The sequence below is a fragment of the Microcebus murinus genome, chromosome 10, assembly GCF_040939455.1.
Source record: "Microcebus murinus isolate Inina chromosome 10, M.murinus_Inina_mat1.0, whole genome shotgun sequence".
Lineage (NCBI taxonomy): Eukaryota > Metazoa > Chordata > Mammalia > Primates > Cheirogaleidae > Microcebus > Microcebus murinus.
The window spans coordinates 62,357,227-62,381,659 of record NC_134113.1 but is presented as its reverse complement, the minus strand read 5'-3'; the positions used below and the strand labels follow the sequence as shown (position 1 = coordinate 62,381,659).

General features: G+C 40.5%; 1 long non-coding RNA gene across 1 annotated transcript; it reads left to right on the top strand.

The window, feature by feature from the left end:
• Positions 1-984: 984 nt before the first annotated feature.
• LOC105878009 (uncharacterized) lies at positions 985-12,203 on the top strand. The gene is made up of 3 exons (XR_001157169.2): positions 985-1,345; positions 1,660-1,750; positions 11,989-12,203. It is a non-coding gene; the product is annotated as an uncharacterized LOC105878009 (long non-coding RNA).
• The last annotated feature ends 12,230 nt before the right edge of the window (positions 12,204-24,433 follow it).

The window sequence follows — 24,433 nt, the reverse complement described above, 5'->3', positions numbered from 1 at the left end:
AACAAATTTTATCTAATGACTAATAAACTACCTGCTACAACTCTAATTTCACTCACTGTAGTCACTCACCAATCACAGCTTGCCAACTCCCCAAAACCTTATAGTGCCAATAAACTTTCCTGAAGAATATGTAGCATTTCTCCTTCTTACACAACCTCTAATCCTCTCTTTATACTTCAGACATACCAAATACCACCTCGTCTACATGTATGCCCCAAATTAGTTCTTTCTTGCCAAATAAAACATTTTAATTCAAAACTTCATTTCTGGGCCAGGCGCAGTGGCTCATGCCTTTAATCCTAGCACTCTGGGAGGCTGAGGCGGGTGGATTGCTAGAGGTCAGGAGTTTGAAACCAGCCTGAGCAAGAGCAAGACCTGTCTCTATTATAAATAGAAAGAAATTAATTGGCCAACTAATATATATAGAAAAAATTAGCCGGGCATGGTGGCGCATGCCTGTAGTCCCAGCTACTCAGGAGGCTGAGGCAGAAGGATCACTTGAGCCCAGGAGTTTGAGGTTGCTGTGAGTTAGGCTGACACCACAGCACTCTAGCCTGGGCAACAGAGTGAGACTCTGTCTCAAAAAAAAAAAAAAAATTCATTACTGTATTTTCACTTCAACACAGATTTTTAACATTTAAAGCTATTTTTATTTTAATTGGCAAATAAAAATTATATATGCTTGTAGTGTATATGTTTTGAAATATTTCTACATTATGGAATAGCTAAATAAAGCTAACACATGCACCTTTCAGCTTTTCAATCACTAACGTCTTATCTATTTGTCAAAGGCCGACGAAAATTTCGTGAGATTAAAGCTTTTCCTTAGCCTTGCACTCATTTTAAATGTTGGGAAACAACAAAACAGTCTCGACCAGCCTCCCCCAAACTATACCACACTCTTGTCTAGTAACCCCACGCAACCAGGAAACGCGGCGTCACAGGCAAGTGCCCCCTTCCGGAAGAATTCGGGCCTTCAACCCGGAAGTGAAGAGCGAAGGCGCGCAGTATTCTGGGAAGAGTTACGCTGGCGAGTTTGAGGTTGTTAGCTGTTACCGGGGCAACCGGAGGCGATTGACAGTTATCTGCGGTTTGGAGCCGTTAGCGAGAGAGGCTGAGATGCTCAGAGATCTTTTGCGATGAGCGACAGGGTCATGAGAACCCTCTTAAAAGAAGACTGTTCTACCAGGAGGTTATCCGTGGTTCCCCGCAGTAGAACTGCCGGACCTGGGCATCTGGTCGCGCCCTCTTGTTTTTGTTTGAGTCAGTCTTTTAGAGTAAATGAAGTGTGGCCCAGTAGCTCCTCACTGTCTCTTCTCTAGTTTTCTGCCTCCTTTTCGAAAATGTAAGTTGAGTTTCTAATTTACATCATAATGTGCGCTAATGTGCTTGTTTTTAAAATTATGGAAAATAAAAAAGAAGAAAATAAAATTCATCCAGCTACACAGAAGTAACCAGCTACATGAAATAAATTTTCATGTATTACCTATCAATTTTTCTTCTCTGTATAAATATTTTTGACATAGTTGAGTTTCTTTGGGGATAACCATTTTGTGTCCTGCTTTTATAGATATATAGATATATATATAATATAATTTTGGTATTAAAATCTTAGCAACAGTGAAGTCATTGAAGACCTTAATGTAAATCTGTTTGCAGTGAATTGAAAAGACAGAGATGAAGATGAAGTGGATGTGGCACGTGGAGACAATTCTTTCAAGAAGTTTGGCTGTAAAGGAAAAAAGAGGAGGTCAGTAGCCAGAGGAGAATGGCAAGTGAAACAAAGAAATTGGTATTTTTCTTTAAGGAGGAGAGAATGATGTTTATTAGTACATGAAAAAAAAAAAAAAGCAGTGATAGGAAGAGACTTAAAGATACTGCCAAAAAAGAGGATAACTGACTGACTCCCTAAATAAATAGGAGGAGATGGGATTCGTAGATCAGGTACCAAAATTAGTTTATATTGGAAGTGGAACTGGAAAGAGGATGTGGGTGTTAATTAGAAGCTTTAACAAGCTTTAAGAACTATTTTTTAAAATGTGTTTTATAGATATGTATTATTTATTGATGTCTCCCTACTCTCATAAAAGATTGAATATGTTTTAAAAAGATGCACACTATAATAGGATAAAATGATTGAAAGAGAAAATCAAGGCAAAGGTAATTGGAAAACAAAATAAAGCCAGAGGCATGTTAATACCCCTAAAAAATTTATGCCCAAATGTCCTGTGTAATTGCTGGAGGCTACCATAAATTGGGCTCTGAGTCTCCTAACAACTAAAGCAAATGAAAAATACAGTTATAAGTTTCACATGGTCCATAAGATATTTTTTGGCTGGGTGAGGTGGCTCACACCTGTAATCCTAGCACTCTGGGAGGCCAAGGCAGGAGGATTGCTTGAGGCCAAGAGTTCGAAACCAGCCTGAGCAAGAGCAAGACCCCATCTCTACTAAAAATAGAAAGAAATTAGCTGGACAACTAAAAATATATAGAAAAATATAGAAATAAAAGTATATGGAAATATATAGAAAAAATTAGCCGGGCATGGTGGCGTATGCCTGTAGTCCCAGCTATTCCCAGGACTGAAGGCTGAAGCAGGAGGATCGCTTGAGCCCGGGAGTTAGAGGTTGTTGTGAGTAGGCACTCTAGACCAGGTGACAAAGCAAGACTCGGTCTCAAAAAAAAAAAAAAAAAAAAAGATTTTTTTTTAAGTTGCTTAAGAAAAGCATAGTTTTTGTATAAAAGCCTGCAAAAAATTTCTCTCATGGTTCTCATAAGGGAATAATGTGATATTCACTGTTACTATTGTGTTTTCTATTTTTGTAGAATTTAGGAACATCTCAGAAAGTTTAGACTCATATTCATTAACTCAGCAATTATAAGTTCTTATTAAATGCTGTAAGAAATATAAACATATATAACACAAAGTCCCTACCCTCATCTATTATGTAACAATAATTATAATACGTAATAGCATATTTATAATATAGCTAAAATATATTTATAATAGCTAGTAAGATGAATAATTAGTATCATGAACACTAGAATAATTAATGTGAATAACTATAAATCAAAAAAGTATTTGAGGCCGGGCGCAGTGGCTCACGCCTGTAATCCTAGCACTCTGGTAGGCTGAGGCGGGAGGACTGCTTGAGGTCAGAAGTTCGAAACCAGCCTGAGCAAGAGCAAGACCCCGCCTCTACTATAAACAGCAAGAAATTAATTGGCCAACTAATATATATAGAAAAAATTAGCCAGGCATGGTGGCACATGCCTGTAGTCCCAGCTACTCAGGAGGCTGAGGCAGAAGGATTGCTTGAGCCCAGGAGTTTGAGGTTGCTGTGAGCTAGGCTGACGCCAGGGTACTCACTGTAGCCTGGGCAACAAAGCAAGACTCTGTCTCAAAAAAAAAAACAGTATTTGAGGCCAGGCACCGTGGCTCACACCTGTAATCCTAGCTCTCTGGGAGGCCAAAGCGGGGGAGGATCGCTCAAGGTGAGGAGTTCGAGACCAGCTTGAACAAGAGCAAGACCCTATCTCTACTAAAAATAGAAATTATCTGGACAACTAAAAATATATAGAAAAAATTATCCGGGCATGGTGGTGCATGCCTGTAGTCTCAGCTACTCGGGAGGCTGAGGCAGGAGGATCATTTGAGCCCAGGAGTTTGAGGTTGCTGTGAGCTAAGCTGATGCCATGGCACTCTAGCCTGGGCAAGAGAGCAAGACTCTGTCAAAAAAAAAACAGTATTTGAGACCAAAAAAGTGAGATGAGATTTCACAGTACTAGAAATACTTTCAGCTAATGAAGTAGTAATTATGGCTACCATTTTTTGCATATAATTTGCCTGCATTGTGCTAAGCTCTCTAAGCATTAACTCATTTTCATTCTCAAAACAACCATGAGTAAAAGGAGATACTATTTTCCATTTACAGATGAAGAAACTGAGGTTTACATAGATTAGATAAATTAGCCAAGGTCACATGGCTGGTAAAGGTTAGAGCCAGGATTTCAAACCAAGTCTGTCCCATGCAAACCATTTTCTTAACTAGATACCCTACTTTATAGAAGAGATAGCATTCAGATATTTTAAAGGATGAAAAAAGTTTTTCAGGCAGAGATTGAGGAAAGATGATCCAGGTAAACAGAACAACACTAAATGAAATCAAAAAGGTTGGAAATGCATAGGGTATGTTTTGGATACAGCACACACACACGCAGTTCCTGGGAATATGAGATATATGCAAGTGAGCACTAGAGAGTAAGTCTGGAAAGACTGGAGACAGATTTTTTTTTTTTTTTTTTTTTTTTTTGAGACAGAGTCTCACTTTGTTGCCCAGGCTGGAGTGAGTGCCATGGCGTCAGCCTAGCTCACAGCAACCTCAAACTCCTGGGCTCAAGCAATCCTGCTGCCTCAGCCTCCCAAGTAGCTGGGACTACAGGCATATGCCACCATGCCCAGCTAATTTTTTCTATATATATTAGTTGGCCAATTAATTTCTTCCTATTTATAGTAGAGACGGGGTCTCGCTGTTTTTTTTTTTTATGGCTTATGATGTTTTTATTTCTTTTCTTGTACATTTTTCTAGAGTAGGCAAAGTGTTGTCCCACTTTTTATTTACTACATTTTCTTTTTTTTTTTGAAAATGATAATAAAAACATGTTTTAATCTATTACAATATATTCAAACAATAAAATAAACATATCCAACACCCTTCACAAACACTAGATATAGATTCTAAAGAAAGCAAAATCTTTAACAAAAAATTGTGTTTTCTCATTTTAGTATATTCATCCAAATGACAGTACTAACTTTTGCTATAGACTAGTTACTTATCTGAAAATTATTTTAAGATAGACTTGTATTTCCTTTACAGAATTTTTTTTAAGTGTTGAAACTGAAAATACCACAGGAATTAGTGGTCCTTTAGAATTATAATTTCCCCAGAGTCCTTTTGATTTCCTAAGTACTTGTGAACTGTTATTTTTTTTTTTCGGCATATTATGGGGGTACAAATTTTAAGGTTTCAATAAATGCCCATTTCCCCCCCTCCCCCCAGAAGTCTGAGTCTCCAGCATGACCATCTCCCAGATGGTGCACATCTCACTCATTATATATGTATATACCCTCCCCCCTCTCCCCTGCCCAATACCCTATTACTGCAGTACCTATGTGACCACTTAGGTGCTGTTCAGTTAATACCAATTTGCTGGTGAGTATATGTGGTGCTTGTTTTTCCATTCTTGGTAAACTTCACTTAATAGTATGGGTTCCAGCTCTAACCAGGAAAATATAAGATGTGCTATATCACCAGTGTTTCTTAGAGCTGAATACTACTCCATGGTATACATATAGCACATTCTATTAATCCATTCTTGGATTGATGGGCACTTGGGCTGTTTCCACAGCCTTGAAATTATGAATTGTGCTGCTATAAACATTCGAGTGCAGGTGTCTTTTTTGTAGAGTGTCATTGGATCGTTTGGATAGATGCCCAGCAATGGGATTGCTGGATCAAATGGTAGATTCACTTGTATCGCTTTAAGGTATCTCCATATTGCTTTCCACAGAGGTTGAACTAATTTGCAGTCCCACCAGCAGTGTAGGAGTATAGAATTTTTTAATTTCCATCTTGATTTCTTCATTTATGAAGTAATCATTTAGTAGGAGGTTGTTTAATTTCCACGTTTTTATGTAGAAATGTGAGTTTCTGTTAGGGTTGATTTTTACTTTTATTCCACTGTGATCTGAGAAGATACATGGTATGATTTCTATTTTTATAAATTTCTTGAGGTTTACTTTGTGTCCTAGGATATGGTCAATCTTAGAGATGTCCGTGAGCTGATGAGAAGAACGTATAGTCAGTGGATTTTGGGTAGAATGTTCTGTAAATGTCAGTCAGACCCAATTGTTCTAGAGTTTTGTTTAAGTGCATTATTTCTTTATTAATTTTCTGTTTGGAGGATCTGTCTTGTGCCGTCAGTGGGGTATTGAAATCTCCGGTGATTATGGAGTTGCTATTAATCCATTTGCTTAGGTCCAGTAAAGTTTGCTTTATGAATCTGGGTGCACCTAAGTTGGGTGCATATATATTTAAAATTGTTATCTCTTCTTGTTGAACTGTGCCCTTCACCATTATATAATGACCCTCTTTGTCTTTCACTACTTTTGTTGGTTTAAAAACTAAATCGTCTGAAATTAGAACTGCCACACCAGCCTTCTTTTGGCTTCCACTTGCCTGGAATACTGATCTCCACCCTTTTACTTTTAGTCTATATGCATCCTTGCAGGTTAGATGTGTTTCCTGAAGACAGCATAGACTTGGCCTGTATTTTCTTATCCATTCAGCCAGCCTATGTCTCTTAAGTGGAGAGTTTAAGCCATTCACATTTATTGAGAGAACTGATAGGTAAGGTAAATTACTGTTCATTCTGTTGGGTTGGATGTTGTTGCTTTGATTTCTCTCTTGAGCCATTGTACTATCTGGCCTTTAATCTTTGGGTTTTGGTTGTTTTTATATTCGTGAGTTTTTATTATGGTTTTCCGTGCGTAACACTGTTTTGAGTACTTCTTGTAGGGCTGGTCTTGTCTTGGTGAATTCTCTGAGACTTTGCTTGTCTGAGAATGTCTTTATTTCTCCTTCATATATGAAGCTTAGTTTTGCAGGGAAAAAGATTCTAGGGTGGGCATTGTTTTGTTTCAGAAGAGTGAGAATGGGGCCCCAGTCTCTCCTTGCTTGTAAAGTCTCATTAGAGAAATCTGGTGTTATTCGAATTGGCTTTCCCTTGTATGTCACTTGCTTCCTTTGTCTTACAGCTCTTAGAAGGGCCTCTTTAGTTGATATTTTGGTCAGTCTAATGACTGCATGTCGTGACGTCTTCCTGTTTGCATTGAATCTCCCAGGGGTTCTCTGAGCTTCTTGAACTTGTATATCGAGATTTTGAGCAAGGCCTGGGAAATTTTCCTCTATTATATCTTCAAATAGCTTGTCCAACCTTTGGGTGTTGTTCTGTTCCCCTTCTGGTAACCCTATGACCCTCACATTAGGTTTCTTCACATAATCCCACATCTCTTGTAGGCTTTGCTCTTTTCTCTTGTTTCTCTGCTCTATCTCTGTGATGGTTTTATTTAGTTGGAGGGTGTTATCTTCAATCTCTGAGAATCTTTCTTCTGTTTGATCTACCCTGTTCTTGAGACTTTCTACTGTATTTTGTAGTTCCCTGAATTGATTCTTCATTTCCAGGAGTTCGGTTAAACTTTTCTTCATTGTGTCCATTTCTTTTTCCAGATCCTGGAGGCTTTTTGTGATTTCTTTGTGTTGGTTATTGAGTTGTTGTTGCAGCTCGGTGAGTGTTCTTATGATCCACATACGGAATTCCTCTTCTGTCATTTTGGTTGCCTGATTTGGGTTGGTGTCCGTTTCTAGGGGGCTGGTGCTCCTCTTTGGGGGTGTGTTTTCCGTTTGGTTCTTCATATTTCCTGAGTTTTCGCTGATTTCTTCAGTTGTTGTTTCTTTCCTTTAGGTTATTGTTTGGGTATTCACACACCTTGTTTAGTTTCTGAGGCGTTAGGTGGTGTCTGTGGGTGAGATTGGACCACTCCCTGTATATTGAGTCAGCGGGTGCCATGAAAAGGCTGTGCAAGATGCCGTCCCTGTCAGTAGGTGGCGTTTGCTTGGAGGAACAGGCTATGCTGTTGATTTTGTGTCCTGTTATCAGCTCTTGTTCTGAGCGGAGCTGAGTTGGGTAAGCCTGCCCTCAGGCAGTTAGCAGGGGTCAAAGTTCTGTTCTCTGCTTCCAGCTTCCAGGAAAACCTGTCAGGGTGGAGCTGGAATGGTCTCGCTCAGCCAGAAAGTCTTCTTGTGGGGGTGGGGCTGTCTGAGACCCACAGTCTGGAGCAGGCCTCGCTTCTTTCCACCCTCCCCAACTCCGCAGCTACTCCTAGGTCTCTGCCAGCAGGCCAGACCACACGCCACCAGTCCTCCCCGGATTGTGATGCCGCCGAGGAGGTTCCCTGCGCAGAAACACTGCCTCCCTTTGGTGGGAGGGTTGCCCTCTAGGACGCTGATCTGCCCCTGGAGGCACACACACCTCAGCGGGCTGTTCACAAATATCCCTTCTGTGCCCCGGGGTATGCTAGACCTCGGTGCACGGGATCTGGTCTGCAGGTCCAACCTCTGGGTCCCAGAGTTCAAACTGTATCCCCACCAGGGAAAGAAGTTCCGGTCCCAATTCACCCACAGGGAGCCCAAGCTGTGTCTGTATCTCTCAGCCTCTGAGTCAGCACCGTTCTCCTGGGAACACCGTGCCAGCAGCACCTGGGAGGGCTGGCGGGTAGGGAGCTCACAGTCTGAGTTCCCCTTAGTCAGCTGTAGGGTCCCAAAAGGGAAGGTCCCGTTCCCTGGAGGTGCCTCTGGCTGGTGGCTGTATTGTCTCTCTGGGCAGCCGTAGGTAGGGTCGGCGGAGGGGAGGAGGAGGCAATATGGCGCCTGCCGCTCGGCTCGGGTCTGTGCACACAGAGGTGCCCCGAGGGATTTGGGAGTCTGGTGCCGTGTCCACTACAGGCTCATCGCTAGCTGGCGGCGGCCGTCTCTGGGCTGGTGTCCGCAGGTCTCTCCACCCGCTGGGAAGCCCACCAGCAGTCCCAAATGCAGGGGAGGGGAAACAGCAAATCCACCTACCCTTCCCGCTGGTCTCCGGGCTGCTCCGGCGCTCTCAGCTTCCAGTTCTCCTCCGCAGCCTCCTCCCGTGGAATCTCCCGGGGTCTCAGGTAACCCTCCTTCTGGCCCTCGTCTGCTGTATGCTCGCCTTCTTGCTTCTTTTTTCTAATTTCTGCTAGAATCTGTCTTTTCTGCAGAGACACTCTTTCTGGTGGTGTTTCTCGTCCGCCATCTTGATCCTGACTCTGGAGACAGATTTTTAAGGACATTATAACAATGCCAGTCTAATAAGTTTTATCTTTTTATACAGGAGTCATTGGTTTAAGCTGTTTTTTAAGAATCATAATCTTCTAGAACTTCCCAGGAAAGTTCACTTCACTTAGGGCCGGGGTCCTCAAACTTTTTAAACAGGGGGTCAGTTCACTGTCCCTCAGACCATTGGAGGGCCGGAGTATAGTTTAAAAAAAACTATGAACAAATACCTATGCACACTGCACATATCTTATTTTGTTGTTTGTTTTGTTTTGTTTTGTTTTGTTTTGTTTTGTTTTGAAGCAGAGTCTCACTTTGTTGCCTAAGCTAGAGTGAGTGCTATGGCATCAGCCTAGCTCACAGCAACCTCAATCTCCTGGGCTCAAGTGATCCTTCTGCCTCAGCCTCCCAAGTAGCTGGGACTACAGGCATGTGCCACCATGCCTGGCTAATTTTTTTTGTATATATATTTTTAATTGGTCAATTAATTTCTTTCTATTCTTAGTAGCGACAGGGTCTTGCTCAGGCTGGTTTCAAACTCCTGAACTTCAGCAATCCACCCACCTCGGCCTCCCAGAGTGCTAGGATTATAGGCATGAGACACCACACTAGGCCTACATATCTTATTTTGAAGTAAAAAAACAAAGTGGTCCATGGGCCGGGCCATAGTTTGAGGACGCCTGATTTAGGGTATAGATTATCTCATAAAGGTCTCAGGCCTTAGGGCATAGTGAACCTGATAAAACTGAGCTTTAAGCACAGAAACCTTGAACCTGAAAATTCCCTATGAGAACATTGGGGTTGGGGGGTGTTGACACTGGGACTAGATTGGGCACTTAACCCATCAAGCTGAGGGAGGGATCTGGTGGCATATAATAGAATCCTGTTACACATTAGCTATGTGAAATTGATCAGGTTATATAAGTTCTTTGGGTCTCTATTTCCCCATCTCTTAAAGGGTGGAAAGAAGAGGAGAAAGAAGATGAAGACTGTTTGACAAGATGATCTCTTAATATCTCTTCTGGTACTAACATTCTATGATCATATAGGCCAGAGATTGCAAATTCAAATGCCTTGGTTAGAGGCTAAGAAGTTTTTGTAAATAGAGAAAGGGACAATATAAGAAAAACAAGGAGTGATAGAGGTTAGAGAGGTAGAGTTTAGAGATGTCCCCTCTAAAACTCCAGCCAGTTCTTTCGAGAATAAGGACTCAGTGTTGCCAGATCTTCTGATTTTTTGGTAGAAACTGGAAAACTATATTTTTAAGAATATTATACGGAACAAACAAAATACCTCTATTGGCTAGATACAGTTCATGGGTCACTAATTTTCAGCTTCTGCTATAGGTGGAAAGGCCTAAACAAGAGTGGTAAGCATTTTAATGAAAAGTATTAAATAGGAAGAAAGAGGAAGAAATCAAAAAGAATACCAAGATTTCCCCTGGGGAATGAGGAGGAGGTGGCAACATTAATAGAAATACTAAAGTCAGAAGAAGGTTTGGGGAGAGAAGGTGCTTTTGACTGTGAGTTTCTTGAACATAAGGAAAACTTATCATTCATGTGTGTACACAGCACATGAATCAAATTCAGCTATTGAGTTTGAGAAATCTGTGAGATTTATCAGGGGTAAGGGTACAGGAATGTAGGACAGGAGTGTGAGGAAAGAAGATAAAAGAGGAGTTATAGATATAAGATTCATTCTTTCAATAAAGTTTTATTGAATATATATCACAAATATGTAGTTTTTATTTCACAAGATGTTAAACCCTATGAGGACAATAACCATTTTTTTTCACCACTTACCCATCACCTAGCACAATACATAGCCAGTGCTTAATGTATGTTGAATAAACAAATGAATAAATAGAAGACACTGTGCTTTACAATATGACACAGAGTTGAATTAGAAAATTTTCTAAAAAGAAGCTTATAAGCCAGGAAGTAAGACAAGTCTTATACATAAATTACTAATACAAGTTTATAAGTAGTACCATTTTTCCAAAAGAAAAAAAAAAAAACAGGGGAGTCAGAAAATTTTGTAGAAGTTAAGCTGTGTCTTCATAATGGATAGTTAGGATTAGATCAAAGAGATGTTGAGAGGAACAGATCTGAAGCAGCTAAATAGAAGATGTATAGTCTTCTGCTGAAAGTAAGAAGTGTTTGAGACTGCAAAGAAAAAGCATGAATAGTGAAACAGTTTGAAGCCACAACCTTAAGAATCACCCACATGTAAGAGGTAAACTGGGGGAAAGTTATCAGAAAGCCTAAGAGGAACATCAGGAGAATGAATTTCATAGGAACTAAGAATCCAGGTTTTAAGAAGGAAAGGTCAGTCAGCATTGTCAAATACTACAGAGACAGTAAGCTATCAAGGAGGATCCAAGGCCATTGGATTTGGTGATTATGGAAATAATTGATGACTTTAAGGAATTTCTTTATTTTTGAACAATGAATATAAGGAGAGGAGCTTAAAAGAACAGGAAAATTGAGAAGCTTGTTGATTTGTTTAGTGAGGTAGACAATGGGGTTCCTTAGAAGCAGGGGAAAAAACTAGAATAGAAGGAGAGATTAAGTTTCAAAACAGGATAAATTTATGAAGCAAGATTTGGGAGAATCTGAACAGTAATGAGATCAATAAATGAGGGAAGAGTCATTTGTGAAGAATCAGCATTATAATTCTAGCAAATGTTATTCAGTAACAAAGGTAACTTTTTAATTTCTGTCAACATATTTTGATAACCTGGTTTCTTTATACCTTTATACAGCCCCCAAATAACTTTTCATATGCTGAAAAATAGTATTAGAACTCCAGCTTAGTAATATTTCTTAATGTTGCTTTAAAATCCTCTTTTTATAAATAAATGGATATTACAATGTACAACTCCTGCTTTTTTGTTGTTCCCTATCCCTTTCAGGAAGCCACCACTTCCCACAACCTTAGTCTGTATGGTTCAAATGGGTCCAATTCCCAACTCCCCACCCCGTCCCCACTCTTACACTTGATCCAGACCTGTCTAATGAGAACTATCACTGGTACTTTTGCTGGCACTATAAAGACTCTCCCCCTGATGTTGCAGGTGCTAAAGACCGTATAAGCACGGAGCAGTCAGGCCACCTTTGCTACCACATGGTGGTTTGTCTAAATTTGAAGCTAATGAATTGCCAAGCTGGAAGACAGAGACTAAGTCCTGATGACATCATTTGAACTCAGGGATCCCGACATGCTTAAAAACTAGCTTTATCACTGGACTCCTCAGTTAAATGAACCAATAAACTCTCTTTTTTACTTAAACTTGGGCTTTGGCTAGATTTTGTCATTTACTACTTAAAACATCTGAATACAGAGGAATACATCAAGTCAACATTATTTCACTTCTCTCTTTTTTTGTAAACGTCTTACTTTATAATGTACTCTAAAAGTATTCTACAGTTCTCATTAAATCTCGAATTTAGTACAAGTCCTATCTTAATCCCAGTAGTATTAAAACTTCTTTTTGTTGTTTGTTTGCATGTTTTGGAACTAAAACAAAATTAACTCTAAAATTCATTGAGATGGAAAAAAAAACATGAAAATATCAAGAAAATAGGAGAATTCATAAAGGGGAATTATCAGATATTAAAACATCAAGAATAATAAACATTGGGTGGTAATGGAGGAGGAATAAACAGTCATGGGACAGAATTCAAAGCCTGAATATATTTAAGAGTATGTACGATATTTGATATATGTTAAATCAAGAAAAGATGAATTCAGTAAAGTATGTAAGGACAATGAACTAGATTTAGGGGAGAAAAATAATTAGACCTTTACCTCATTTATCATCCCAGAATAAATTCCAAGTGAATTTATGGCTTAAATGTACAAATTGAAGCCAGATTCTCAATAGATATATATATATATATATATATATATATATATACTATTTGTTGGCATATGATTGGTATAATCTTCAATATTGATTAATTTTTTAAATTTTTTAAATACCTTTTAACACAGCTTTTCAATTCTAGAAACAAAATGTATGTATAAATATAAATATGGACAATATAGCATTGGAATATCCAAAAATAGTACACATGGAAATAAGATATGGAATATCTATGGCTTGCATTCTCAAAGGGGTGATATCAAGATAAGGAAGTGAATATTGGCTCTTGAAGGGATAAAAAAAATTTGGGGGGCAGGATGTGGTGGCTCACACCTGTAATCCTAGCACTCGGGGAGCCCAAGGCAGGAGGATAACTTGAGGTCCAGGGTTTGAGACCAGCCTGAGCAAGAGCAAGACTCCATCTCTACTAAAAATAGAAAAAATTAGCTGGGCAACTGAAAATAGAAAAAATAAGCTGGCCATGGTGGTGCATGCCTGTAGTCCCAGCTACTAGGGAAGCTGAGATGGGAGGATTGCCTCCCAAGAGTTTGAGGTTGTTGTGAGCTAGGCTGGTGCCACAGAGTCTTGCTCCATCACCCATGCTGGAATGCAGGGAGTGCAGTGGTGCTATCAGATTCACTGTTCATTTTATTATCTTCATGGTTTTGCCTTTTCCAGAATGTTGTATAGTTGAATCATACAGTATGTAGCCTTTTCAACTGGCTACCTCCACTTAGTAATATACATTTATACTCCATGTCTTTCCATGCTGTAAAAGCCCATTTCTTTCTAGTGCTGAATAATATTTCACTGTCTGGATGTACCACAGTTCATTTATCCAATCACCCACTAAAGAGCATTTTTGTTGCTTTCAAATTTTGGTAGTTATAAATAACATTGCTGGCCAGCCATAGTGACTCACGCCTGTAATCCTAGCACTCTGGGAAGCCAAAGCGGGAGGATCATTTGAGCTCAGGAGTTCAAGACCAGCCTGAGCAAGAACGAGACCTCATCTTCACTAAAAATAGAAAGAAATTAGCTGGACAACTAAATATATATAGAAAAAATTAGCTGGGCATGGTGGCGCATGCCTATAGTCCCAGCTATTCGGGAGGCTGAGGCAGAAGGATTGCTTGAGCCCAGGAGTTTGAGGTTGCTGTGAGCTAGGCTGACACCACGGCACTCTAGCCAGGACAACAGAGTGAGACTCATCTATCTATCTATCTATCTATCTATCTATCTATCTATCTATCTATCTATCTCTATATATATATATATCATTGCTGTAAACAACCATGTGCAGGTTTTTCTGTGGATATAAGTTTTCAACTCAACTCATTTGGGTAAATACCAAGGAGCATGACTGTTGGATCGTTAGTAAGAATATGTTTAGTTTTGTAAGAAACTGCCAAACTGTCCTCCAATGAGGTGGTACCATTTTGCATTCTCACCAGCAATGAATGACAGTTTCTCTTGCTCCACATCCTCACCATCATTTGGTGTTGTCAGTGTCTTGGATTTTGGCCACTCTAATAGGTATGTAGTGATATCTCATTGTTGCTTAATTGGCAATTCCCTAATGATATGATGTTGAGCATCTTTTCATAAGCTTATTTGCCATCTGTATATCTTCTTTGGTGAGGTGTATGTTCAGGTATTGTACCCATTTTTTAAATTGAGTTGTTTTCTTATTGTTGAGTTTTAAGAGTTCTAAGTTTATTTTGGATGACAGTCCATTGTCAGGTATGTCTTTGCAAATATTTTCTCCCAGTCTGTGGCTTGTCATCTCATCTCTTGACCTCCTTGTTTTGTGTGTGTGTGTGTGTGTGTGTGTGTGTGTGTGTGTGTGTGTTTAATTTTTTTTTAATTTTTTAATTTTTTTTTTTTTGAGACAGAGTCTTGCTTTGTTGCCCAGGCTAGAGTGAGTGCCGTGGCATCAGCCTAGCTCACAGCAACCTCAAACTCCTGGGCTTAAGCAATCCTTCTGCCTCAGCCTCCCGAGTAGCTGGGACTACAAGCATGTACCACATTACCCGGCTAATTTTTTCTATATATATTAGTTGGCCAATTAATTTCTTTCTACTTTTATAGTAGAGACGAGGTCTCGCTCTTGCTCAGGCTGGTTTCGAACTCCTGACCTCAAACAACCCACCCACCTCGGCCTCCCAGAGTGCTAGGATTATAGGCGTGGGCCACCGCGCCCGGCCAGCCTCCTTGTTTTTTAACTTAATAGTAGACCTGAAGATCATAACATAATATGATATAAATATACTTCTCATTTCTATTTACACCTGCAATTATTTTCTTTATTTATAGTTTAAATTTTTGACAGGGATTGTATATTTGTATAATTTAACAAGAAGTTATTATTTATTTTGAAATAAAAAAATAATATACCCATCAGATAATTACCTTCATCACTAGTTTTATGATGTGGTAAATATCAGCATGTTTGAGATGCCAATAATTGTCTGCCAGCCCACATCTTCTTCTAAGGGAATTTGTTTTGTGAATAGATTTTCTTTCCCTAAAGGACAATTTACTAGATCATATAAACACTTATCATCACCATCACTGATTGGACCAGGATGTATAGCACATCAAATACAATTCCCCCTTCTCCCTTTTTCCACCCTAATAGAAAATGTCTTTGTTTAGTTACCTTGGCCAAATGCATTATGATAGGCTGAGCACCTCCTCAGCCTAAGAGGATGAATCTTGATTAGTCTAAGTCAACCACAGTAATTGCTACTTCCCTTGCTAACTCTGCCAATGCAATGTCACGGGAAATCTGTTGGAGGCCTGGGAAAGTTTTTCCTTGTTCTCAAAATGTAACACATGATAGGGACACTTCATTTTCTGTCTCCCAATGTTGTCGACCCCTGTGATGCCTGAAGCTATAGCAGCCAACATGGAATCATGACAGAAGCCAGCCCCAGAGGAAAAGCCAACCTGCTGAGAATGGCAGAGCAGAAAGATGGGAGGAACCTGGGTCCTTAATGAGGTTAGTGAGGATTTGCCCTATCTCCAGATTGTTGTTATATATGATAATAAATGTTCAGACACTTTTTTTCTTTTCTTTTTGTGATGGACTCTCACTCTGTTGCCCAGGCTAGAATGCTGTGGCGTCAGCCTCACTCACAGCAACCTCAAACTCCTGGACTCAAGCGATCCTCCTGCCTCAGCCTCCTAAGTAGCTGGAACTACAGGCATGCACCACCATGCCCAGCTAATTTTTTCTATATATTTTTAGTTGGCCAAATTCTTTCTATTATTAATAGAGATGGGGTCTTGCTCTTGCTCAGGCTGGTTTCAAACTCCTGACCTTGAGTGATCCTCCTTGCTTTGGCCTCCCAGAGTGCTAGGATTACAGGCTTGAGCCACCACACCCGGCCTAGACACTTTGTGTTTTTGGTTTTTTTATTTACTTTATTCAGCATATTATGAGGGTACAAATGTTAAGGTTACGTATGTTGCCCTTGCTCCCCCCCCTCCACCAGCCTAGACACTTTAAATTGGGTTTTCTATTACTTTTAGCCAAGAGCATGACAACTGATAAAATCATATACCTGACTCAAGAGTAGCCAATCCCTAGGCTGACCAGTTGGACACAAATGTGCACAGTGTCACTCAGTCACACTAATGCCAAAGCATGACGCTGAGGCCCATATGTTTCTGCCTAAATCCAGAGCCACTCTCCAGCGCTAGTCTCTTTAAGGCCACAATCCCAGTATGTCTCCTATTTGCAGAACACCAGAAAAATTTGTCCCCTATGTTGCACAACAATCACCTTTACTTTTAACTAACTTGAGTGGCTCTCAATTTCTTGTCACCAAGTGAGTCTGACTAGAGCAATTTAGAAAGGTAAGTACCTTGGAACATAACCCTCCTCCTCAGAAAAAGATATGGACCTTGTCACCGTTAGCCTAAAAAGCATAATAGATGCATTATACTGCATTTTGCCTTTCTAGCCACCCCTGTAAGAAACTAAAGAAAGTTCATTTGTCAACAAAATGTGGAATCTGGCCTAAAAACTCTGTAGAAATTTCTGTAGTATGTTTTAGCAACAGGGTCTTGCTCTCTTGCAGGCCAGAGTCCAGTTGGTGCAATCATAGCTCACTGGAGCCTTGCGTTCCTGGGCTCAAGCAATTCTCCTGCCTCAGCCTCTCAAGTAGGCTTACAGGTGCCTGCCAGCTTGTCTGGCTCCAAATAAATTTTCTACAACAAACTTTTAGCATCCACTGACGATTCTTGCTTGAATAAATTACTACTATGGTAATTGCATAAATGGTGATTTCCTAACTCTTCTTCTACATTAATTAGTTGGTATTGTACTGTAAAGAAACTTCCTTCCCTCCCCCTCCCACCATTTGCTTGCTTGGTGGCTTTTTAGTGTCAGTATGAATTCATGGATTCTTTATATTCAATGGGATATAATCCATTAATGTCCCTACTTATTGTGATGCTCAAATTATCCCAGGTTTGGCTAGGGAAAGCCCATCAGCTGGCTCCTATGTCCTTTTGACATATCTGCATACTTTTTTAGTGCTTCTTCCCTTTCTGGTGCAGCAAGTGTTCCAGGCCCATGTTGCATTTTCCCTGCCCTAGCCATGAAAACAGCCAATTCTCCAAGAAGCCCTGGTTCCTTTTGGTAGGGAATGATTTTTAAAAACCAAGATTTGGAAACCAGATCTCTTCATTGCTACTTACTCTTTCAGCAAACATATCCAGGGAATTGTTTTATTTTGTTTTAAAAAGAGAAAAGAAAAAAGCATGAGTTTGTATCAGTCCAGCACCATAGGGTTCTTCCTCACCTTGCCCCATTATATATTTACATCTCCCTTCTTTAAGTGAGAACTCTGGTTCCCAACCCTATTTTTTTTTTTTTTTTTTTTTTTTGAGACAGAGTCTCGCTGTTTCCCTGGCTAGAGAGCAGTGGTATCAGCCTAGCTCACAGCAACCTCAAACTCCTAGGCTCAAGCAGTCTTTCTGCCTCAGCCTCACGAGTAGCTGGGACTACAGGCATGCGCCACCATGCCCGGCTAATTTTTCCTATATTTTTAGTTGGCCAATTATTTTCTTTCTATTTTTTGTAGAGACAGGGTCTCGCTCTTGCTCAGGCTAGTTGTGAATTCCTGACCTTGAGCAATCCTCCCGTCTCAGCCTCCCAGAGTGCTAGGATTACAGGTTGGAACCACCGCGCCCAGCCCCCAACACTATTAATATAGTTATTTGCTCAATACTAAAATACATACAAAATAGTTTCAGAATTGCTACATCTGTGCCACTACCAACAAAAAACCTGTTAAGTGGAGTTCAAGACTTCTTTACAGTTCTTTTGTTTTTAAACTCTGGATATACAGTCAAGCTACTATGTCCAAATGATACTTGAATAAGTTATTTTTTTCTTCTGTGTGAGTCTCTGTTTTATGTACAGTCCAGTTTCTTTGTTTCTGTTTGTATTCAATTTTAGGACTTCTTCCCCAAACTTGTTGATCAATTTCATTTTATAAATACATAAAAAATTAGCATGATTCCAAAAGTCAAAACCACATACAAATGTGTACCCAGAAGAGTATCCTTCTCTCTCCATATGCCTTCCATTCTGTCTCACCATCCCCCTGTAAGTAAAACGATTTTCCCATCTGGTTTGTCTTTCCAATGTACCTTTTCATGAAAAGTAAGCAGATACTTGTGCATTATTTCCCCTTATTTCTTATCTATAATAGTGGCATACCATATATTCTTTTTTGTTCTTCGCTTTTTTCATTGAGCAGTAAAGCTTGAAAATCACTCAAAAAAAGCTGTCTAATACTCTTTTCTGTGTATATAATGTAATATAATTTATTCACTCCATACCCTATGTATACACATTTAAGTTATTCAAATTTTGCAATTACAAATAATACTGCAATATATAATATTATGCATACGTAGTTTTATGTGCTGAACATGTTTCTTCAGGATAAATTCCTAGACATGAGATTGTTGGGTCAAAAGGTAAATTCATATGTAGTTTTCTTAAATATTGCCAAATTTCCCCTCTACAGGGATTATATTAAATATCATTCCACATTCATACCAACAGTGGATGAAAATGCCTGTTTTTCCATAGCCTAGGAATAGAGTTCATAGTGTTTTTTAAACTACTGATAATACTCATTTTCAAAAAATACAAAAAAAGAGAGTATAACCATAACCATCATGTCTATCTGTATCATAACACTGATGCTTTTCCCAAAAGAATTTTAGGTGAAAGTCCGTGGAACCGTAAGTAGCTTGCACCCATGAGTTTACATTATGTGGATTTGGAATCACATGGATTTTCTGTGTGGATTTTCCTTTTTCCTTTCGCAGCTATGCTCTGCAACGACGTGGTGGAGAAGCCTGGAGGAGGCAAGCACCAGCCCCCCACCATGCAGTCAGTCTGACTGCCACCCCAGCAGGCTGCCAAGGGAATACTGTGCCCCAAGGATAACCACTCAAACCTATACCCACGCACCCCTGGTTCCTGTCACTGTCTCAGAGATTGGTGCTGTGTTGTGTTTCCTGCAAAATGTCTTTGTTTTAGTAATTATTTTCATCATGTAAGAAAAAATTTTTCACTTTTGGAAACTCTGGCACCAAGAAACAAGGAAAAGCTAAACCTAGGGCATGTGAAACTAAACATCATCAAGAGATACATCAAGGACAAGCCAGCAGACAGCAGACGTTTCTTGGATCTGACTGAATGCACACTGCAAATCCCAAAACCTCAAGACTGTTGAGTGAACAGAGTGGACACATGCCTGAACCCCCACGTTGTTCTCACCCTCCTCCGAATCCCACGCAGGAAGAGGCCCATCTGGCAATGGGTGATATTGTAGGATGAGCCACCAGGCATGGCTCTTCTTTACGGGAGTCAAGCAACTCACCATGTCTTCCTCTTCCGCCTCCTAGAAACCCACCTACCCGGCTGGCTGTCAAGGAAGGGCCCCCGCGCCATCGTCCTGTGGAGGCTGGAGGAAGCTGCCCCACCAACCCCAGAACTGCATCTGGCCAGCTCTGCCCGCATTGCCACGCCTCTACATTCTTCCCCGTGCTCCTCCTCTCTTACCCCTTCCCCCTCCTTGCCTCGGCCACCACCCCAGTCACCCACTAGTACTTCAACAAGCCCATCTGGGTCCTCTCCAACCCCGGCCTGATGGAGGCTGCATGACACAATGGAAAAAGCACGGGCTTTGCATTAAAAAATAAATCTGACTTTGGGCTCTGCGTTAACGAGCTTTATGACCTTGGACACGTCATCTAGCCCCTTTAAGTCTCAGTGTCTTCCTGTGTTCAATGAGGATAATAAGACCTACCTTGCGGAGGTGCTGCAGGATGAATCATGATGGTTTCAGTATCTGGCACAATAGTAGTTCAGTGAGTAGTAACTGGTAGTGGTAGAGGCCAGGGCAGGAGAGAAGGAGCTTTAGCGTCCTACGTGAAAACCCCATGTAAGGAAGGGCAAATTATGGGAAAACTAATAAATGTGAATAAAGTATGGAGTTTAATTTAAAAAAAAAAGAAAGGGCAAAAGGTGACTATGCTTTCTTTTCTTTCCATCATCTAATCTGCTTCCTCACCTGAAAAAATAAATGATTTGTAAGGCCTTTTGCAAAACTAATACTCTATTTTCAACGGCAAAAATAAACAGAAGCATATTAAAGGCCTAATATGTACAGAGGTCAAATAAATCTCTTTAGGCCAACCTGCTTAAATTAAAATCTGCTAAAAGATAATCTTTAAATTTTATTTTTTTCTTCCTTCACACATTATTGCCAAGGGCGTCACTGTGCCTGATCACGGGGAGCAGCCGGGGACACTCATTCCTCCGCCATAAGTACGTTGGCCTCTGAGGCTATTTTCGTATACCGTGTATATGTGTGTGTATTGTGTACATATAATACACACATATGATATAATTTTATTAAATAAAATTTATGCCTCAAAATTTTCATATCAATGCTTCATTGCTCTTTAAATCTGCACTAATATGGCCACTGCTAGCCACATGTGATGACTACGCACTTGAAATGTGGCTAATCAGGATTGAGATGTGCTGTGAGTGTAAACTACACACTAGATAACAAAGATTTAGTTTGAAGAAAAAAGAACAGAGCTGGGCACGGTGGCTCACACCTGTAACCCTAGCACTTTGGAAGGCCAAGACAGGAAGATCGCTTGAGACCAGAAGTTTAAGACCAGGCTGAGCAAAAGCAAGACCTCTGTCTTTACAAAAAATAGAAAAATTAGCCAGGTGTAGTGGCATGCGCCTGTAGTTCCAGCTACTCTGGAGGCTGAGGCAAGAGGATCACTGGAGCACAGGAATTTGAGGTTGCAGTGAGCTATGATGATGCCACTGCACTCTAGCCCAAGTGACTAGGGAGACTCTGTCTCAAAATAAAAAAACCAGAATGAAATATATCTTATTGATATTTTAATACTCATGACATATTTAAATGATGCTATTTTAGATATATTAAATAAAATATAGTATTAAAACTAATTTTACTTGCTTCTCCTTACATTTTTTAGTGTGGCTACAAGAATTACCTATGTGGCTCACATTATATTTCTATTGTTTATGGCTCTAAACAAATAGCAAGTCTATGTAACATCAATAATTCCCCAAACAGTTCTTGTCACAAAATTTTAGTAAATTAATTTGCTAAGGAATAATGTCTATGTTTTTTTTCCTGTGTATACTCTATGCAGAATAAAATGAATACCCTCCCCTTAGTAAGTTTTACATTCTAATTTTTCACAGTGATCTTCGAATCACTAGAGATCAGTAGGCAGAGTGACTGCTATACTCAGTGGTGTGGCCTCATTCCAAGAAGCCCATCAGTAAAAGATCAGGCTGAGACAGTTGCCTTTCAGCTTCAGTGTCTAGGAAATTTGTTTCGTTCAAATTGAATCAGTTCACTGCAACCCAGCTAAGTGTTCTCCTGGGTACAGACTGTTTTTGGTGGGAGATAACAATGCTATCACAAGGAAGCCTCATTTTACACTGCTTGTCTCCTCTAAATATTACTTTTTGTCTTTTTACCGTCTGTAAAAAGACAGAGCATGCTTTAATGGGTTCATGAACCTCTCGAAATTGTACTCAAAGTTTTGTACATATGTGAATTCTTCTAGATAGAAGATCTACAGCTTTCATCAGATTCTCCAAGGGGTCTGTGACCCTCAAAAAATGAAAGGCCACTGATATAAGGAGTTGAGTAGTGGTCTACCTTTTGTATTACTTTTCTATTGCTGCAGTTACTAAGTACCACAAATTTAGCAACTTAAAGCAAATGTATTACCTTCCAGTTCTGTAGGTCAGAAGTCTGATAATGGTGTCAAGAGGCTAAAATCAAGGACTGCTTTCCTTTCTGGAGGCTCTGGAGGAAGATCCAGTTCCCTGTTCATTTGGGTTGTCTGCGGAATTCCCCTTCTTGTGGTTGCAGGACCGAGGTCCCTATTTCCCGGCTGGCTGTCATTGGATGTTCCCAGGGTCTCGAGGTGGCCATGTGACCTTCTTCCTCCATCTTCAAAGCCAGGGTTTGAGTCCTTCTCACACCTGGAGTCCCTCCTGCCTCTTCTTCCGTCTCACCTGCCTGGCTCCATCCTTCTGCCTCGCTCTCCCACTTTTAAAGGCTCTTGTGCTTACATTAGGCCCAGCTGGATAACCCAGATGAATCTTCCTATTTTCATGTTCATAATCTCAGTGCCCTCTGAAGTTTCTTCTACTATGTAACTTAACATAGTCACAGGTTTCAAGGATTAGGGTCTGGACCTCTCGGGGGACATTGTTCTGCCTACCACACCCATCCTCCCACGTTTGAGCCATTTGCTCCAATCCAAGCAGAGAGAGGATGAGGCTGGTCGCCCGCCCCTATGCAGGGGGTCCCTCAACAGAAAGCATGTGAGGTAATGTTGTCCTCAACAGGTTCCTAAGTCTTCTTTTAGTTACCAATTTTGACTCCTTAGGTAGCCTCCCATCTACAGATTCTACACACTGCAGTAGCACGTCCTCCTGCCCCCCAGGCCAGGCTGTGACCTCCATCTCTCTACCTTCCCTCCTCTTTTTTCTCTCTTTTTTTTTTTTCTTGGAAGAGGGGTTTTTGGTTTTTCTGTTTTTTGTTTTTTTGTTTTTTTTTCTGAGACAAAGTCTCACTGTGTTGCCTGGGTAGAGTGCAGTGGCATCATTGTAGCTCACAACAACCTCAAACTCCTGAGCTCCAGTGATCCTCCCACCTCAGCCTCCCAGAGTGCTAGCATTATAGGCATGAGCCACCACACCCTGCCCTTTCCTCCTCTTAAATAAAATAAAGTTCCTCAGTTACTGTCTGGGAGGAATTTAACAAAATAATTCACTCTAAATTATTAACAACTGATAAGTGGTAACCCCTCCATAATAATCTTAGAGCAAAAAAAGACTTGCAAATTTCATTAAATCATATAAAAAATTGTTACTAAATATCTGTAAATTACAATTGTGACGCTAATTAAATACTTCTACTTATCTATGCTTTCTTTTTTTTGTTCTTATCAGCAGCAATCAATGCCACTTACTGGGGTCTTTTCTTTTCTTTCTTTCTTTTTTTTTTTTTTTTTTTTTTTTTTTGAGACAGAGACTCACTCTGTTGCCCGGGCTAGAGTGACATGGCATCAGCCTAGCTCACAGCAACCTCAAACTCCTGGGCTCAAGCAATCCTCCTGCCTCAGCCTCCCAAGTAGCTGGGAGTACAGACATGTGCCGCCATGCCCAGCTCATTTTTTCTACATATTTTAAGCTAATTTCTTTCTATTTTTTGAGTAGAGATGGGGTCTCGCTCTTGCTCAGGCTGGTCTCCAACTCCTGAGCTGAAACGATCCACCTGCCTTGGCCTCCCAGAGTGCTAGGATTACAAGCGTGGGCCACCGCGTGCCTGGCCACTTACTGAGTTTTATCTGGGGGACGGTCATTCATCCCTCTCCCTCTAGGAGATTTGCCCTTTGTGTCAGCTCCCAGCTCATCACACAGGTCTCCAAGAAAGCACTGTGGGCCTGCGTGTGGTTAGGCTTACAGATAACAGAGGAAGGAGGCTGCAGGACCAGGGGAAAGCCCAGGTTTCCTGGCCTGGACCTTCTATAACTGTCTCCTTTATAAAGGAAATATAGGTTTCCTAGATACTTCTTCATCATATCTTTGTTTTTTAGAGAAATAGTCATATATAAAAAGATACTGGGAGGCCGGGTGTGGTGGCTCACGCCTATAATCCTAGCACTCTGGGAGGCCAAGGCAGGTGGATTGCTTGAGCTCAGGAGTTCAAGACCAGCCTGAGCAAGAGCAAGACTCCATCTCTACTAAAAATAGAAAGAAATTAGCTGGACAACTAAAGCTATATAGAAAAAATTAGCCAGGCATGGTGGCACATGCCTGTAGTCCCAGCTACTTGGGAGGCTGAGTTAGGAGAATAGCTTGAGCCCAGGAGTTTGAGGTTCCTGTGAGCTAGGCTGACACCACGACACTCTAGCCAGGGCAACAGAGCGGGACTCTGTCTCAGGGAAAAAAAAGAGCTCATTGAGCTTCATATTCCTTACTTGTAAAATGTGGATCACAGTAATAATACCTATCTTGAAAGGTTACTTTTAAGGATCAGAA